This window comes from Protopterus annectens, chromosome 12.part0, assembly GCF_019279795.1.
Source record: "Protopterus annectens isolate FY-2018-M chromosome 12.part0, PAN1.0, whole genome shotgun sequence".
Classification (NCBI taxonomy): Eukaryota; Metazoa; Chordata; order Ceratodontiformes; family Protopteridae; genus Protopterus; species Protopterus annectens.
In genome coordinates, this window is record NC_056746.1 from 1,136,536,104 (window position 1) to 1,136,555,819 (window position 19,716).

The 19,716-nt window shown below is 32.3% G+C and overlaps 1 protein-coding gene across 2 annotated transcripts in view; it reads right to left on the bottom strand.

Moving 5' to 3' along the window:
* Positions 1-19,716, bottom strand: part of NFS1 (NFS1 cysteine desulfurase) — a 2,153,374-nt gene that overhangs the window by 778,436 nt on the left and 1,355,222 nt on the right. The window lies entirely within an intron of this gene.

Genomic DNA, 19,716 nt, shown 5'->3' on the forward strand with positions numbered 1-19,716 from the left:
TATGGTACCAATCCATGTAACCCCGTACGAATTGCAGGAGTCATTACTGGGTACACTGCATGTGCTGAGAAGAGCACTTTTGGATGATATCAAGGATTGAAACAATGCTAATTTCATGAACTTTAATCATACTTTTTTTCTTACGAATGGGGTCCATTCCCATCATGGTATTAGAAACCCAAAAGATTTGGAGAAATTAAAAAAGTAGACCTTATCAAGAAGGATATAAGTGACCTCCAAACTCTTGACTCAACCCAGTTTGGTTTCATTAAGGGTAGGTCTTGTTTATTAAACCTGGTGAAAATCTTTGAGAATGTCACCAAAGCCCTGGATGAGGGCAAAGCAGTACATACCACCTATCTTAACTTATTCACTGCCATCAACACAATCCCTCATTCAGGTGTCATTGAGAAACTCTCCCAGCCAGGGATTAACTCATACATCACTAGATGGGTAACAAACTGTCTCACTGACAGAATGCAAGTTGTCAAAGTTGGGGTTTCCTCCTCCACCAGTAGACCAGTTACTAGTCGTGTATCACAGGGATCTGTGCTTGGCCCACCCTGCTATTTGAAATCTACTTCTCTAACATCCAGGTGAAAGTAGATGGCCTGCAGCTTACCAAATTTGTAGATGACTGCAAATTAGGTGCAATCATTGAGTTCCCCAATGATGTTAACATATTACAAAAGCAATGATGTTAACATATTACCAAAAAGGGCTAATGCAGATTAATGACTGGTGCCAGAGTTACAGTCTAAAACTAAATACAAAAAGTGCATCATTGTCATCTTTGGAAAAGAAGTGACCCCTGTGAATTGCATTATTGATAGCAGTCCTCTAAGCTCAAGCACTGTGGTGACAGACTTAGGAAAACATGTTGATAGCAATTTAAACTTTGATCACCATGTCTCTACAGTGGTAAGGAAAGCCTTCTATGTTTTGTATATCATAAATAAGGGTATTGCATCCAAGACTATGGATGTTATAACTCCTATATACTTGACCCTCATCAGACCACTAATTGAGTAAAATGTTCCCTTTTACATGTACTTCACCAGACACCTGCCACAACTGGAGAGACCACAGAGGTTTCTAACCAAGAAAATTGAGGGCCTCCAAAACATGACCTACATAGAAAGACTGATGTGCCTGGCCTCAAATGTGATCTCTGACCCTGCCCTAATGGAAATGCTGCATGTCCGCAAATCAAATGGGACAAGAGTTACTCACTCTAGGGATCTTAACCTAGCCTGTGACATAACAGCACATGTTGGAGAGACAGATAAGCCTTTTTTACTGAATGATAATTTATATGTTCTCCAGAAAAGGCACCTTTTTATTTCTATTTTCCCCATTGAAGCATGCTTACAGTTTTATTCCCAAATTCAATTCATTACAAAATATATACTCCTGTCTTTACTACATTACCTAAACCTTTGTTTTCTCTTTATTTAAAGCCATCCCTATCACCTCTAGACAGTCATTTGTGCAAAGTATTACTTCTTATATGCAAATGTTTTTTTTTACAATTATTATAATGTCATCTGCATATGGTAACAGAACTGGAATTTTAACCCTTCAGGTGTTATATAGCCACCTCCTTCATTTTGTAATCTATTTTATATACTATCACATTCATATCTAATGTAAAAAGTATACAACTCATTGGACATCTGTGTCTTACACCACTCTTCATATCCAGCTCTTAGTTAACCAGTCATTTTACAAGTATTTTTACTATATTGTTACTATACCCTAATATACCTAATTTCCTAATGTTCTCACTTATATTACCTTCTCTTATTATTACCCATAAGATTTCACGTCTCATTGTATAAAATGCCTTATTAAAGTCTCCAATCATGATTTTCATGTCTTCTTTTCTATTTATAATATCATCCATAATTTCTCCATCATTAAATATTCTTGACAACCCTTCCTCCTTATACCAGATATACTATCTTCCATAATAGTTTCCATTTTAATTTCAAATTTGTTTGTATTATTTTCATAGGCCTTCATTTGAAGCCTTGTTAGCACAGTAGGTTAGGTGTCAGTCTTATAATTTGAAAGTCGTGAGTTTGATCCTAACAAAGGGCAGTGGGTGGGAGGTTGGCATAATGGTTAAAGTGTTTACTTTATAGACACAAGGGGCAGAGTTTGATTTTCACATGGGGTAATTGGTTAGGCTTAAAATGGCCTACAACAGCAGTTAGTCTAGTACTAATCTATGAACCTGTAAAAATAATATAATCATTATTATCCAATACCATCATCTCCTTCCTATATATGAATGCTTAAGTATATCACTACATAATTCCTTATACAAAAAAAAAAACAACAAAAAAAATCATTTAACCATTCATTCAAAATTTTTAAAAATATATATTTTTTTGCTAATTCCTTATGTTATTATACATTTCATACCCTTTTCCTTTTTGTCCTGCAGCCAAATCGATATTTACTTGTTCTAATACTTTATCTAGCTCATTTAAAGAAACCTCCTTCTCCAACTCTTTATATTCTTTCTCTGTTAACTTTTTACTTTCTATGTTATTTTTACTACCTCCTTTTTTCTTTAAACATTTCATGTACATTTGTACAACACTATTTGTAATCTTTTCCTGAGTTCTTTCTATTCTCCTTTTACATTTTTTTCTCTCATTATACCGCCATCTTTCTTTACTAATCTGCTTATATAACTCAATACTTTTTCTTTGTAAAATATCTTTGCTTGTATAACAATTGTAGTTTTCTTGATTTCTTATATATATATATATATATATATATATATATATATATATATATATATATATATATATATTTTTTTTTTGTCAAAGTACATTCTATCATTGTATTCCAAATCTTCCAAAACAGTGCCATATGTTCTTTTATATTTTTGTCTACTTTTCTCACATGATATTGCCACTGTAAAAACATTTGTTATATTTTCGTTAAATATCATACACCATTCAGACCATTTTCATAAAATGTTCTTATAGTATTATGACCATTCCATAACTGTATTACTAATCTCTTTCCTTCTTCATTTCATGCTTTTACATTTATCCTTTTTATCCCTTTGCCTAGTTTTATATATTCATTGTTCTGCTTTATCCTTAGTAATATTTCAAGATGATCAGAACATCCTGTTTCAGCTACCACCCCTTCTCCTATAACTAAGCCTTCTGATACTATAAAATAATCTATTTCAGTTCTATAAATGCTCATTTTGTAAGTCCATGAATTTTTTTCCCAAAGTTTTAATGTACCATACCTTATAACATCTAACATTTTTTACATAATTTCCTTTCCTTTTATGCTTGTCTCCTAAATCACAAATAACGTCTTCTGTTATTATAATATTCATATTTATCACTACCTAGACTAAAATATGATGAAGTAACCTTTCCCTTTTTTACAGTTTGTATAAGAACACAATGTATAATTCTATATACTTATCCTTTCCATTTTAATTCTACACTGGTTACTCTCCCCATTTTTTTCAAAAGTTACATCTAATATCTTTACTGTATTTCTACAGAGTACAGCTATTCCAGAACATCTCTCATTTCCCAAATTCTAGATTATCTTTCCTCCCAATAGTTTCTCTGTTTATAATATTTCCTTATTTGTTAAAAATCTTGTGTCTTCTAATATAATTGCATCTCAATCACATGCATTATTCTACTCCAAAATGTCTTTTCTTCTTACTATATTCTTAATACTATTCACATTTACATAAAGCACTCTAAAATTTTCATTGTCCCTTAGATTCAAGGTTTCACATGCTAATACCTAATTAGTAGACTAGCTTTTTTAACAGACCATTCTAAGCCTAGATAATTGCACTCACAAAGGTGAGTGTCTGTGAATCAAATACATTAGCCATTTTACCAACCACAGTCATTAGCTGTACATATTCTTTTTCATCCTTTTCCATTTTTTTTTCTTTTGCACTTATCACTTTACATTTTCTTTTTATTTTGGTCTTTTGCCAACAGAACATTTTTTTTTTATTTTACTGCCTCCCAATTTATGTCTTCATCACTTATTTCAGAACATTATTCTATTCCTGCTTTATTTTTTCTCACCTTTTTTTTCTCTTTCTACTACTTTTAAATTTTTTTGTCTTTGTTCATTTTCTTCTCGTTCTTTTTTCTTTTCCTTACTCTTATTTTCATTTTTGCATCCCATCCGTAAATGTCCAGTTTTGTTACATTTATTACATTTAAATTCACATTTCTTGCATCATTTCCCATATTCCCACAAATATATTATTTTCCTTTGTCACAATTATTTATCAAATGTCCTTATTCTCCACAAAAAAGTCACGTTTTGGGTTTCCCCCAAGATTTTACAGTACTCCTATTCCCCTCCACATTTATCGTGCTGAGTATATGTTTAATTTTTTCTCTATCTGTTTTTAACACAATATTACAGTTCCAGACACCAGTCCATAAACCCGTTTTGTCATAAACTTTTATAATGTCCAGAACTTCCTTACATAAAAATTCAAATGTCATTCCAAAGTCTCTCTTTCTACCTTTGTCTGAAATTGTACATGAATTTTATTTTGTATTTCCCTGTCAAATGCTTTTATCACATAAAGATTCCATTGGTTGCTGTCTTTCTGTTTTTTTTTCATATTCTCTAAGAAAATTTTCCATTGAAAAAAGTCTCAAATATAATTTCACAAAATGCCTCTTTGTTAATAAGAATAAATGCTCTAACTTCATGTGCTTTTACACCCAAAGGAGCTATTACATTGTCTTACACTTCATACCTGTCCATTTCTTTGATTTCTTTACATTGAATCTCTACCATGTACTTACATTTTTTTTATTTTCTTCAGTGTTATTTTCTACTACTCCACTTTTACCTTCTTTTACTTTCTCTGCATATGTTTTTTTTAACATCTTAGCAGTATTCTTTAGGATTCTCCCTGTTTCCTCCTTTTCTATTTTCCCCATAATGTCCTCCCAGGAACAATCTCCTTCATTTTCTGGCTCACTCTGCACCAACATGTTTTTAAGTAAATCATCCCATAATGCTTATGACTGGAGCGTTGTAATAATACATCCATCATTTGCTGACTCATATCTATCAAAGATATTTCTTTGCAACCTTTCTTCCAAATCTTGCACACGTTCTCCAGTCTAAATATTTACTTTTTCCTCTATTTCTCTCACCACTTCATCACTTCTTTCTCTCTCCATCTGATTCCCTGTTTCTCCAAGGTGTTTCTGCTCCTGGAATGGAAACAGGAAATGCTCCTGAAATTTGGTTCCACTCCCAACAATGATAAGTAGGGGAGTTTGACAATACCCTGGTCAAATTTCCCCTTGTAGTATATATATCACCTTAGGTCTCCCCTGAAAAGAGACTACTAGCCTAGTGGGATTAACCTGGTCAACAAAGGGCAAATACACAAATTAATTAATTAACTAATTAATTAAAATAATACATATCATCAGAAGCACAGAACATTGATTTTATGTGTTTTGTGGAAATAATGTTGTAGCTTCTTAATAGCCAGCACATTTTATTAATCAATGGATAAAGAACTGCAGTGTGCCTGAATTTACTTGCAGTCTGTTAATGATTATTATTGAGTTCCATTTGTTTTCCAGATAATTTAAATGGATCTCTTTCTAGTGATTCTTATGTTTTGTTACATGTAATTTAGTAAGCCAGAAAAAAATAGATTTGTCATTGCATAATAAACAACTGTTTTTAGCCATGTAGAGACATTTATTCTGAACTGAAGGGATTTCACAACCTTAGTAGACTCAGTCTGAAACTGACCTGAGATTATATACTAGCAGTTATTATGCATTAAACAAAGTCGAATTTTGACCTACAATGAATATGTAAAGCAGCATGCATTTTTACATGCAAAGTAAAAGTTAATATGATAATATGATGTTCTTTTACTTTAAGACAGCTATTATAGTAAGAAAATCTTAATTTTAAGTTGAGCTGATTTTAAGAAAATTGTATATGTAAGTATTTGCAAGAATTAGTGAAAAATAATTTGTACCCTTTACAATTAATGTTTATATCATTCTGTTGTGTCAACATTGCAAGTAGTTTACGTCTGTTTTATGCATCTAAATCTTTGAGTGTTGTAGATAACTTACTCCCTATGTTGTACCTATATCATTGTTATTGTTTTGTTTTTCTCTGACTACTTTTGTTAATTTCATAATTTTGTATTTTGTTTATATCCTATATTCAACATTTAACGTCTATTATTTGCCATTTTGGCCCAGGTCATAGCTGAAAAGGGACTGTAAACTAGGCTACTTATCCTATTATCAAACTAAGATAAATAAATAACTACTGTTCTAATGAGCTAATGTTGCTGTGGTTCAGATGATGTAAGTTATACATAATACAGGTTCATTATTCACCTCTTTGCTGGCTCAGTATTGATGCCCCTCTCCCAAAACTAAAAACGTCATATTCATGCCTACCTGGTTATTTTATCACAGTAATGCATTCAGAACCAAGTGCATTTTAACATGCATCATAAGTATGACCATATACACCAAGATATAGCTAGGTTTAATGCCCTTCATTTGCTAGTTTTGATTGCCAGCATGAATTTTAAATGTTCTTAAGGTCAGAGCAACTTTCTTATTATTATTGGTGTGGCAACAACTCACCAAATTACTGTAGAATTAAGCAGATTACACCAAAAAAAAACACTTTACTAGCTTTGATTGAGTTTCTTTCTTTACTTTTTAACCAGACAAGTCTCCTAGAGATCACTATTATTGCCTTTTCAGGGTTGACAGAAGAGCACTGATAATGTGGTTTGCTCAGAGGAACACAGTATACTAGGTGAAACTGATGCAATCAAGTCTATGACTAAAAGATGTAGAGCACTAGCATGTCAGAGCCTTAACTTCTATGCCAGTGTTTCAGACTGATGATTATTCACTTCATTTGTAAAGATGTGTTACACAGGTAAACGTATATTAATTATAGCTAGCATGCTGCATAACCTAAGCTGCTTTATGATACTCCCTGGTAAATTTAAATGACTCACCAGGTACCATTGTGGCCATCAACTTATTTGGGTTTTTTCAAAAGTAACTACTAACCCTTGTCAGTAATTGAACCAATGCCATTTTGGTTTCAAATGTCTAATCTGCAATCCAGAAGTTTCAAGTACATGGGAAAAAAATAATTTGTAGGATTAATTATGTGATACTTAGTCAAGGACAGGGTATACCCATAGATTTTAAGGTTTGATCATGGGTGTGAAGCCCAAATAATTAAACAATGCCAACAGAAGGTACATTCTGTGATATCTACTCCCAGGAGTGAGTTATTGCTATTATACAATATATAGTATAGAATATGAGGAAAATCAGAAACATTCTACAATGTGCGGGCAGTTGAGAGGTATGGCTACAGCGGTACAGTCAATCATTTTGCAATAATCATAGAATGTCTCATATTTCTCATATTTTGCCCAGTTTTATTTGAAATACTTAATCGCTTCCCTAAAACACTTATTCCAATAGAAAGGCAACTGCAGAAAAGGCATCTGTACATCTTTCCATTGGGGTATGCTGGATTTGCAATGGGCACACAGACTGAGTGTCAAATCAGCATGCATACTTTTGAATAGTAATGAATATGTATTATATTATATAACAAGTACACAAAAGACCCAATCTTCTTCTGAGGAATAAGTCTAAAACCTCTTTGACTATATCTACTTAAGGAAATAGTAAAATATGTACAGATTGTAACTATAGAGAATTTCAATTTCCAGTCATTTCATAGTTCTTGTTCACATATTTATAGGTTCAAAGGTGTGTACTAGGCTACTGGCCCTGGAGCCTTTACAAGCCTAGCCATAGACGTGCCCTGGCATCATGCCACCCAACGTTAGTTCCCAGTACCTCTGTCAAGTAGACCCACTGAAGTGATCCCTGCGGTGAACTTTCTATTTCCCATCCACTCATCAAGATTTCTCTTGAAGAGGGCCAGTGAGGTGCTTTACCTAACTTGAATGGGAAGTCTATTCCAGAGCATGGGCAGTCTCTGGGTTATAAACCTGTCCCTCCAGCATGTTCAGTTGATTGTGGTAATGAGGTTGAGGTCTCTGGAGTGTGTGGTACGGATGGATTGGGATTTCTTTAGATGTAGCATTTCTAACAGAGCTGGGTCAGACATGACTTTGTAAGTCAAGCAGAGATCACCTCTTAGTAGAAAATATGAGACAGAGAATAGCTGGAGTTTTTTGAGTCTGTCCATGTAGGACATGTTTTTAAGGCCTAAGATCCTCTTCTTGAGGTACTTTTCTGGCCTTTCCAGCTGTTGCATGTGTCTAGTGAGGTACATGCCAAATGGGGCATTATACTTGATGACTGGCCTAATGAGAGGAGAGTAGAGAGAGATGATGACCTCTTTCTTCCTGGATGCAAAACCCTTGGTAATGAGATGTGCTGCATAGAAGGACTTTCTGACCACAGTGGCAATGTGGTGGTCGAAGGAGAGGTCGCTGTCAACCTGTGTCCACAGATCTCTTATAATGCCTTCAGTGTTCAGTGGGCTCCCATCAATGTGGTAATTAGTGGGAACTGAGTTTTTCCCAAAGGAGATGACAATGCTTTTTTTTGGCATTAACCTTAGGCCATGGTTCTGACACCAGTCATTGGTCTCAGTGAGGCCTCTCTGTAGGATGCCTACATCACTTGGGGAGTTAATAATGGTTCCCAGGTTGTGGTCATCTGTGAACTTGATCAGCCAGAGTCCCTCCATGTTGGACTGGACTTCTGAGAAGTAGATGCCAAACAGGAGAGGACCCAGGACCGATCCCTGTGGGACTCCAGTCGTGACTGGTCAGCAGTCTGACTTGGAGTCCACTACTTTCACACTGTGGGTTCTGTCTGTAAGCCAATTTGCAACCCACCTACATAAGCATATTATCAGTCTGATATGATTCATCTGTCAGTCATCTGAGGGCCATTCTAAAGCTGCCTCTAGATATGCCTCAGAAGTCAAATCAACTGTAACAATTATTGTATTCTTTGACTCACAAGAAACAATCTATTGTATCCTAGTCCAGTCTTTGAGTATTAATTAAAATCAATCAGCATCCATAACCCATCATCTGCTACATTGCATTTAAACAGTTGGCTATTCATGGAAATGACCAATAATTTCATTTTAAGAAATCTAGCAGAATGTCATTAGATAGCCTGAGCCCTTAGTGTGAAGAAGTTTTATAATTAAAAGATTAGTACTTCGGCTTAGTCCAAATTTATATTTTGTGCATTCATTTCAGTTATATTTTATGCATTGGTGAAGGATGAGGCAGTTTGTTTTTGTTTTATAAATGCAGCAGAATATTTTACTTCTGCAGTCACTCAAGCATCGCTTATGACTTTGGATTCCTTACCTTCATAAGTTTGTTTCCAGAAAAAGCTAGTATGAATTTTAACTGTGCCTAATGTCAGTGCAACTTTCTTTTTTTTTTTTGGTAGAGTTAACAACCCTCCCTTGCAAGTTACTGTAGAATTAAGCATATCACAATAAATAAATAAATAAATAAATACTTTACTAGCAAAAAGAGACAGATGGATAAATAATAACATAAGCTTATTTCATTATAGTAAAGAATTGTACATTAAAATTTGCTAGCTTTTGAGTTGTAGTTAACAAAATTAGATGAAATTTTAGCAAAATAATGTTCAAGCTATAATATTTCTTTATCTTCTGGGCCAATGAGTGGAATCAGACTTAAATAACAGAAATATTCAAGACCAAACATTAATCACTTGTTGCTTTTATGGAAATCTGTTAATCAAGAATGGCTTTAAGTAAGTGAGGGGAAGGAATTGCTCTTTGGGAATGAAGAAGTAGTAGTACATTGAAACAAACTTTCCTGTTTATTTTATTTATTTATCAATGTGTTTACAAGGTAAGTTAGCTAGTCAGTCAACCCTTGTCAATCATGATATGGAAACAGAGTGGTGTACAGTATAACACATTTTATTTTCTCTAAACCACTAGTAAAACAGTACTTAAACAATTCTGTATGAAAAAATTCTAGGTAAATAGTTGCATTTTAGTTTAACAGTTAAAACAAGTCAGTATAGAATCATTTCATAGAAAAGAACAAGTCTTAAAAAATATTGTTTTGTGTTGATAATGTAATGCATTGTACTATGTGTAGACTTAGCCAGCAGCCTAGAATCATGAGTATTTGGATTAATTTTCTGGGAATTCTTTCAAGTTTTTTATTTTTTTTCAAGACTGGAGTATTTTTGACCATGTTTGGTAGCTTCTTCCTTAGAGCAGCTCCTGCCTACATCTATGTCTAGTTTGAACTTTGGTCTAGCCAGTAACAGAGTGTACTTTAGAGACTGTAGCTTTGTTCCCGTAGGGGGTGTTTTCTCTTCAGGGAGTTAACGCAGCTAATGTGAAGTGTCATGATTATAAAGGAGTTCAGAAATAGAGTGGCTCTATCTGCCATAAGTAGCCAGTCAAAATCTTTAAGGATGTCACTTCTTTAGTCAGCAAGAAGAACAAAATAGTATAGTTTGGTTTTGACTGCCTGAAGCTTTTGAGATTTTTTACTGAAATGAGGCATGATTGAAGTATATCACATTCCAATTTAGGGATGAGGACATTTTTGGTAATAGCTGAATGGATTGCAGGGAGAGGAGATGGGAGATTCTGTAACATATTTTGAGTGGAGTAAGTATTTTGGATGTTATGTTTCCAGCACGTGTAGAGAACTTAAGACATGCATCTATAGTAATTCCTAGAAATATTTGTTCTAACACATTTGGGATGATGTCCCTTCACTGTCTTAAAGGAATATGGATGTAGGCTGTTCAGTTTCATGCTGGTAGAAAAGGTCATTACATTGTTTTTCTTGCTGATAATCAGGAGTTTTTTTACTTTAGAGCCGTATGCATACAAGTGAAAAATTAGTTTGCAAATTTGACTGAAGGGTAACATGAGTTTGTTTCCTTCCAGTAGGAGAGTGTCATCTGTGTAATTAGAATCTTAAGGTTATGTTTCAGAGATATGGTGGTAGATTGCATAGAAGAATGTAGAAAGAAAACAAGGCAAACTTGTAGCTAGAAAGACTTTTTTAATGAGAATAAAAATGGTTATATGTAATTTGCACACAGGAAAACAAATGCAGCTATCATGAGGTCTCCACATACAATTAGTACAGTGCTTTGAAAGGCCCATCCTGCTTTGTGTGAAGGGTTGGGGTTACTTTGACCAGGGCATAAATTATCTATTAGAGGTGACTTTGTTGGCGAATGAATGTCACTTTGAAGAGGAATTAATCTGAGGATCTTAGATGTCAGTAGGAAATTTATGACAGCAAAGTAAGTAAATAATCAACTTTGGCTTTGATATTTCTAATATATTTATTGACTTCAAGGTCATCACAGGAAGAGTGCAAATTTAATAGATAGCACCTGGTACTACATGTGGTTACTGTCACATAGACAGTTTTACAAGATGAATTTTAGGTTCTTTATCAGACCAGAGAAAATAAATTGCAGAGCCCAAAATACTGAGAAACTACAATTGATTCCATCCACTAAAGTTTTTGGAATTCAAGCCAAAATTATTAAAGCATTCAGCTGCCACCAGCTCCAGCAGATGGGGCCTCAATTTAACATCTCAACTGAAGAACAGCACACTCTGGAGTACAACACCCTCCCCACCAAATCAGAGAAAAGCAATTGCATATCACAACACATTGAGAAACTGCAACTGATTCCATTTTTTTTAATTCAAGCCAAAATCATAAAAGCATTTAGCTGCTACAAACTCCAGCAGATGGGGCCTCAGCTTAACATCTCAGTTGAATGACAGCACAGTCAAAAGTACAGCACCCCACCTCTATCTGACCAGAAAAGGTAGGAATAGAACCCACAGCCTTTTGATCTTCCAGCTCTAAAGGTGAGTATGCTACCTATTGTGCCACTAATAGTAACTCCAAAATGCTCTAACCTTAGACTTTGTATATACTACCACATTCTTTAAATAATAGTTTTAATATTATGGGATTGCAGTTGCACTCAGAATTGCAACAGGTGGTGGCCAAGGATGAACACAGGATAGCAGCAGATTTCTTCAGCTCCACCAATTTCATTACACTGACAGGAATTAATTACTTAAAATATTAATTTTTGAAGTAATTTTCTTTCTAAATATGTTTGTTTTATATAGTTCTTGAACTATATCTAAAAAAGAAAGGAAATCTTAACAATATTCCTGTCAGAAATCACTGTGGAAATTTTCCTATCAGTTTATCAGTCTGAAATGAGTTCCAGTAAGACAAATTCTTAAGACTCCAACATCAAGAAAGAACTTCAGTCTCTGATAATTATAATCCAGCAACTTACTGATAAAATGGATAAAATGGATACTAAAATAAACACCTTCATAGAAAAAACTACAAAACAAATAGACCTGTTACGTACAGACCTGCAACAACAGAAGATCCAGATGACAGGCATAGAAGAAGCTGTGAATGACATGGAAAATAGAATCCAAGAAGAGGAAATCAACATTGAGTTTCTGCTGAAACAAAATACACATTTACAAACAAAGCTGGATGACCTGGAAAATAGATCTAGGTGCAATAACATTAGGATTTTTGGACTGCCAGAAAATATTAAAGGTAACAATATTACTTCTTTTTTAACAACTTGGCTCCCTAAAACTTTAGACTTACCAGAAGCATTCTCTTTTGGTATCGAAAGAGCACATAGATCTATAGCTAATACTAACTCTAACAAAAAATATCCTAGATCAGTTATAGTTAGATTTCTATCATCTTTTGATAAAGAGATGGTTCTTAAATCTGCTTGGGCTAATGCTCCTGTTAAGATTAATGAGACAACTGTGCGTTTTGACAATGACTATTCTTCCATGGTAATAGCAAAAAGAAAAGTTTTTCTGCCACTAATAAGGGAGCTTAAAAAAGCACAGTTTAAAACATACCTTCTGTTTCCTGCCAAGCTTAAAATCTTCCTTCCAGATGATCCTAAGGTTTTCGATGATTTAGACTCTGCTTTACTGTTTGTCAAAGAAAAAAGGATTTTGGATAAAATAGAAGAAATGGAATGGGCTAGTTCTTCATTAAAGAGATTGGCAACTGAAGCTTCGTGGAAGACTTCAGAGAAGAAGAAGAGACTAAAAAACAAATGATTTGTTATATGTTTTTTTCTCTCTCATCATTTTAGTTAATTATTAATCTTTTTGAATATAGTTCCTGCATTTCCAGAAAGCCACAAATATTTTGGAAAAGATTTAATCAAAGTTATTCTCTATGTGCAAAGAAATGTTTTGTTTCATAACCAGTCAAAATACCTGAAGATTTAATGGCAAGCTGTGATTCAATTTGTTTCTCTTTCTGAAAAGAAGTAAGGTTAGTAATTTGATACATTTTTTTATCTTTACCTTTTTTTTCCCTTCTCCTTTTATTATTTTCTTTGTTTAAACAATGACACTCTATTTAGATTATGTAGTGGGTAGAGGGTGGGGGAGGGCAGGGAGAGAACAGTAATGAAAATATCATTAATAGAATAATAACATATTTATTCCTTGTAAAAGTTTATAAGTTCTTCAAATGCTATTTCTAATTAAACTTTCTTGATTATACTGCTTATGCTTGTTTGTAAATAATCTGTCATGCTTTAACTAATAATAATCAGAACTAAATAAGAGTAAATAATATGTTTTATTTTTAACTCTATTAATATAAACAGTAAGTAACATTCCATTGTATATACTTCTTACAGCTTTCTCTTACATTTTTTTATTTCTGCCTCACTCCCTTTTATTTTCTACTCTCTTTTTCTTTTCTTTATTAATATATAGAAATGCTTTTGATTGTGTGGGCACAGTGAATAATAGGATTTGTATGAAAATTGAGTTGGGAGAAGAATGTTGAGTGTTATTGCTTGTTTGTAATTTTGGGCTTAATTTCACTTACATAGAGGCTGTAATGATCTGTGGAATACATTGTGAAGGTTTTGTCATGTTTAGATGCATTTACACTGCTAAATGAATGTTTGTCACTAGTTTTTAATAAGTTTCCCACCAAAATGTTAAGAGAGACAATCTGGGATGTGGGCTGTCTCATGCACAGTGTCCATGAACTACTTTAAAAGCTTCAACTCACAGAATTCTCACAGAGAAACTGAAAGCAGTTAGTATAACCTTTGACATAGTTATCACACTGACACACCACAGATCCAGGAAAATACTCTATTCATAAAATATGTCAGTTATAATGTTTTGTTTCATAACCAGTCAAAATATCTGAAGATTTAATGGCAAGCTGTGATTCAATTTGTTTCTCTTTCTGAAAAGAAGTAAGAGGCTGTAATGGTCTGTGGAATACATTGTGAAGGTTTTGTCATGTTTAGATGCATTTACACTGCTAAATGAATGTTTGTCACTAGTTTTTAATAAGTTTCCCGCCAAAATGTTAAGAGAGACAATCTGAGATGTGGGTTGTCTCATGCACAGTGTCCATGAATTACTTCAGAAGCTTCAACTCACAGAATTCTCACAGAGAAACTGAAAGCAGTTAGTATAACCTTTGACATAGTTATCACACTGACACACCACAGAGTCAGGAAAAACACTCTATTCATAAAATATGTCAGTTATAATGAGTTTAAATGATGTAGTTTCTTGTAGTAAGTAAATGTCTTATTTTAGAAGGCATAGAAAATGAAACATTTATTTAAATGTTTTTGAAAATCTACTTAACAGCAGCATAATAATCTGTGTTAAAAATTTGTGTTCCAAACATATACTTTACTATAACTCATTTAATTCATCTGATTGACAAGCATAAATAATCTTATAACTCTATTCTGGAAGAAATGTCATGTGATATATTTTAAAGCAGTAGGTTAGCATGATTGTAAAATCTGGTTACTAATATGTGTTTGCTGTGCATTATTTTGTATAAAGCAGTCAGATTTATTCTAGGGACAGCAAGTAGGATAGTGCTCAACAAAGACACAACTCAGTGAGATCATATATATATATATATATATATATATATATATATGTGTGTGTGTGTGTGTGAGTGTGATGGCTTTTTTTTTTTATATAATAATGCAAGTGTTTCTGAGAATCTGCATAATTATCCAATATGATTTATAATAATTTCTATGAATACAATATTTTACTCTATTGACAAAATGAATGTTTGCCACAAGTTTTAATAAGTTTCCTGCCAAAATGTTAAGGGAGACAATCTGGGATGTGGGCTGTCTCATGCACAGTGTCCATGAGCTGCATCAAAAGCTTCAACTCACAGAATTCTCACAGAGAAACTGAAAGCAGTTAGTATAACCTCTGACCTAGTTATCATACTGACACACCACAGATTCAGGAAAAATACTCTATTCATAAAATGTCAGTTATAATGAATTTAAATGATGTAGTTTATTGTAGTAAGTAAATGTCTTATTTTAGAAGGCATAGAAAATGAAACATTTATTTAAATGTTTTTGAAAATCTGCTTAACAGCAGCATAATAATCTGTGGTAAAAACTTGTGTTCCAAACATATACTTTATTATAATTCATTTAATTCATCTGATTGACAAGCATAAACAATTTTATAATTCTATTCTGGAAGAAATGTCATGTGATATATTTTAAAGCAGTAGGTTAGCATGATTGTAAAATCTGGTTACTAAAATGTGTTTGCTGTGCATTATTTTCTATAAAGCAGACATATTTATTCTAGGGACAGCAAGTAGGTTAGTGCTCAACAAGGACATAACTCAGTGAGATCATATATATATATATATATATATATATATATATATATATATGTGTGTGTGTGTGTGTGTGTGTGTGTGTGTGTGTGTGTGTGTGTGTTTGTGTGTGTATGTGTGTGTGTGCATGTGTATGTGTGTGTGTATGTGTGTGTGTGTCTGTGTGTATATGTGTGATGGCTTTTTTTTTTTTATTTAATAATGCAAGTGTTTCTGAGAATTTGCATAACTATGCAATATGATTTATAATAATTTTTATGAATACAATATTTTACTCTATTGACAATAATGAGTTTAAGTAAATGCTCATATACAAACAATTCAAGATTTTTTTTTGGAAGCTGTTACTAGTATTCACATGACAGAAAATAGATGCATCTTAATATATGTAATGTCTGAATCATATTAGCCAAAGTTTTTGATTTAAATGAATGTTAGAACCTAATTTTCTCTCCTCTTGATTTCTAACATCAAGATTATTTGAATGCTATTTGAATACAAGTGTTATATATTACATAGATCTATATAGTAGTATGAACAGTTTTAAAAAAAAAAAAAAAAAGTTTATTTTAGTTTATATGATGCTGTTTTACCAAATGTGTAGTTTTGTCTTGATAGATAATTGAATTGAAAACTGTTAACCTCAGTTAAATATAACTAGTATTAAATTGATAAGGTGGTAGCTGAGGTACTGCTGCTTAGGGTAGGGGGTTAACTTGAGTAGTAAATACTACTCTAAGTTGGAGTTTTCAACTCCAGGCTGGATGCAAGGTTTAATCCTTACATTATTTTCACTTGTTCATTGTTATATGTATATAGTTTTGACATCCACAAACAAAATTGAATCTTATACAAAATCCCATAAGAGATTTAATAAATACAGCTATATTTAAAGGTACACCTAAAAGAGGAGATGTAACATTATTTATCTTGTTATTTGTTATTTCGACCATAAGATTCTTGAGTTTTAAAAATGCCAAATGACATCTTTAAAAGGAATTTCTTTAAACATTAATGGATTGAATAATCCGTGTAAAAGGGCAAGCATAATAAGATACATTAATTTACACAAGGTCAATCTAGTCTTCCTGCAAGAAACCCATCTCTTGAAAAAAGATATTGATAAACTAGCCACTAATATGTATACAGTATTGGTTAGTTCAGAGCACACTCAGAAAAAAAGAGGAGTGGCTATTTTATGGAATAAAAGTATGCCCATTCCTAAAACCATTAAGTCTTATCAGGATGACAAAGGAATGTTTTGTATGGTTACAATACAAATTAATGGGAAGACTTACACTTTAATTAATGTATATTGGATACCTGGAATTGGTATTAATACAGTGAAACATCATATTGATAAGATCATATCATTCTCTATAGGGGATATTATTTTAGCTGGTGATTTTAATTGTATACTACATGAAAGTGATGCTACCACTATAAGGAAAAGAAGAATTACATCTAATGCAAAACATTTAAATGATTTTGCTAATTCTTATCATTTGAATGATATTAATAATCAGATAGATTCAAAATCATTACCATACACCTTTTTTTCTAACAGATACAAAACTTATTCAAAAATAGATAGGGTCTTTATTTCTAACCAGATGGTAACAGATTTAATTAAGTCCAAAATCATTTCATGTCCTATATCTGATCATAACTCAATTGTTTTTGAATTCATGATAAAAAATACTCATAATGTTCAGATCAAAAGGATACCAGCATACTTAACTCAGCTAAAAGACTATAAAGAATATATACTTTCAGAAGTACAACATTTTCTAGACATAAATAATACTCCTGAAGTCTCCATTGTCTATGTTTGGGATGCCTTAAAATCATATCTATATGGACAAAGTATCAGATGGTATAATAATAAAAGGAAATCTTGGGATAAGGAATTGTTAGATATTCAAAGTAAATTAGACTCTTATAAACATAATAATAAAGAAAATATTATGGACAAGAAAGTTATTGAAGAAATAAACAAACTAAATGAGAAATACAAAGAAATTTTAACTCATAAAGTTAAAATAACTTTAGAGAAATACAAGTTTTTGTCTTATTCAATAATCCCCAAATACTTACATAGACTTAAAAATAAAACAAAAAGATTGAATAAACAAAACCATATCAAAGAAATCTTTTCTCTAAGGAAAAAGAAGAATGTTTCTAGTATACCAGAAATACTGGATGAATTTAGAAATCACTTTCACAAGATTAACCATAACAACATTAACATGGAACCTAAAGATAAAATAAAGGAGTTTATAACCACAAACATGAATAAAAAGCTTAATAAACAACAGATTAGACTATTGGACAAGAGTATTTCATATACAGAAGTTATTACACAAATAAATAAGCTTAAATCAAACAAAGCACCGGGTAATGATGGTATTATACCAGAGATATATAAAATCCTTTCTAAAACTACATATTCATTAATACATAAGGTTTTTATTTTGGCCCAAACTGAGTTAATAACCCCCCCATCTTGGCAATATACATTTATTTCACCAATTTTAAAACCTAATAAAGATCCAACTAGATGTTCTTCATATTGACCCATCTCATTACTTAATGTTGATTATAAAATGTTTATGAGTATTTTTGCTGATAGATTGAAGACAATCATCCCTGGCATTATAGATATAGATCAGACGGGCTTCATTGTAAATAGAAATACTTTTGATAATATAAGAAGAACTTTAACATTAATTGATTTTGCAAATAGGAAAAAGAAAGATTTAACACTTATTAGGCTTGATATAGGTTCAGCATTTGATTCAGTAAGTTGGGACTATCTGTTTACCTTACTGAAATGCACAAACTTCTCGGATGCATTTGTAAATTTAATTGAGCATTTATACAAAGGAACGCTGGCTTATATTAAGGTAGGAACATATGTTTCACAAAAAATACCCATTCTTAAAGGTACAAAGCAAGGATGTCCACTTTCTCCACTATTATTCACTTTAGTAATGGAGCCTTGGGCTAATTTGATTAGAAACAGTACTGACATAGAGGGTTTTGAAATAGACGAAAATACAACATCAAAAATTCAACTTTTTGCAGATGATGTTCTAATTACATCAGCAGGATCTAATTCTTCTATGCAGTCTTTATTTGATAAAATGATGAATTTTAAAAGTATTTCTGGTTTAATATTCAATGAAGAAAAAACTAAAATACTACCTATATATACACGAAAAAATATTCTCATTAGTGATTTTACTAAATATGTACCCAATTCAGGTCAGATAACTTATTTAGGTATAATACTATCTAAAGATATTAAATCTATTATATATAATAACTATAATACCTGTTTTCTTAATATACAAAATCTTTTTAATACCTGGAATAATATGTTTTTACTATGGAGGAGAGACTTACAATTATTAAAATGATAATATTCCCCAAGATTTTATACTTAATACAATCAATAATACTTTCACCTACAAAAATAATTATCAAGAAACTGAATACACTAATGTTAAATTTCTTATGGGCACCTAATAGACCTAGGATTGCATTAAAGAAACATACTAATAGCTGGTCTCAAGGGGTATTTCTTTTCCAGACTTTAATTTATATATTATCTCTTCTATTATAAAAGTTATTACTTTATTAATAGATCAGTCATATATCGCAAAATGGAAAGATTATTGGGAGCTAATTAGTATGCACTTCATGAAAATCTCCTTAACACATAAAAATATGATTGTAAATAACTCCATGTTGTGGTTGCTAAAGGAATTTTGTACTTCACCTATTACGCCTAAACATATGGTTTGTTACCCATTAAATATTATTATTAGTTATCGTAACTTTATATTCATGCACCCTAAGTATAGGGAATGGAATTTTATTGTATTCCCTATAATGTATAC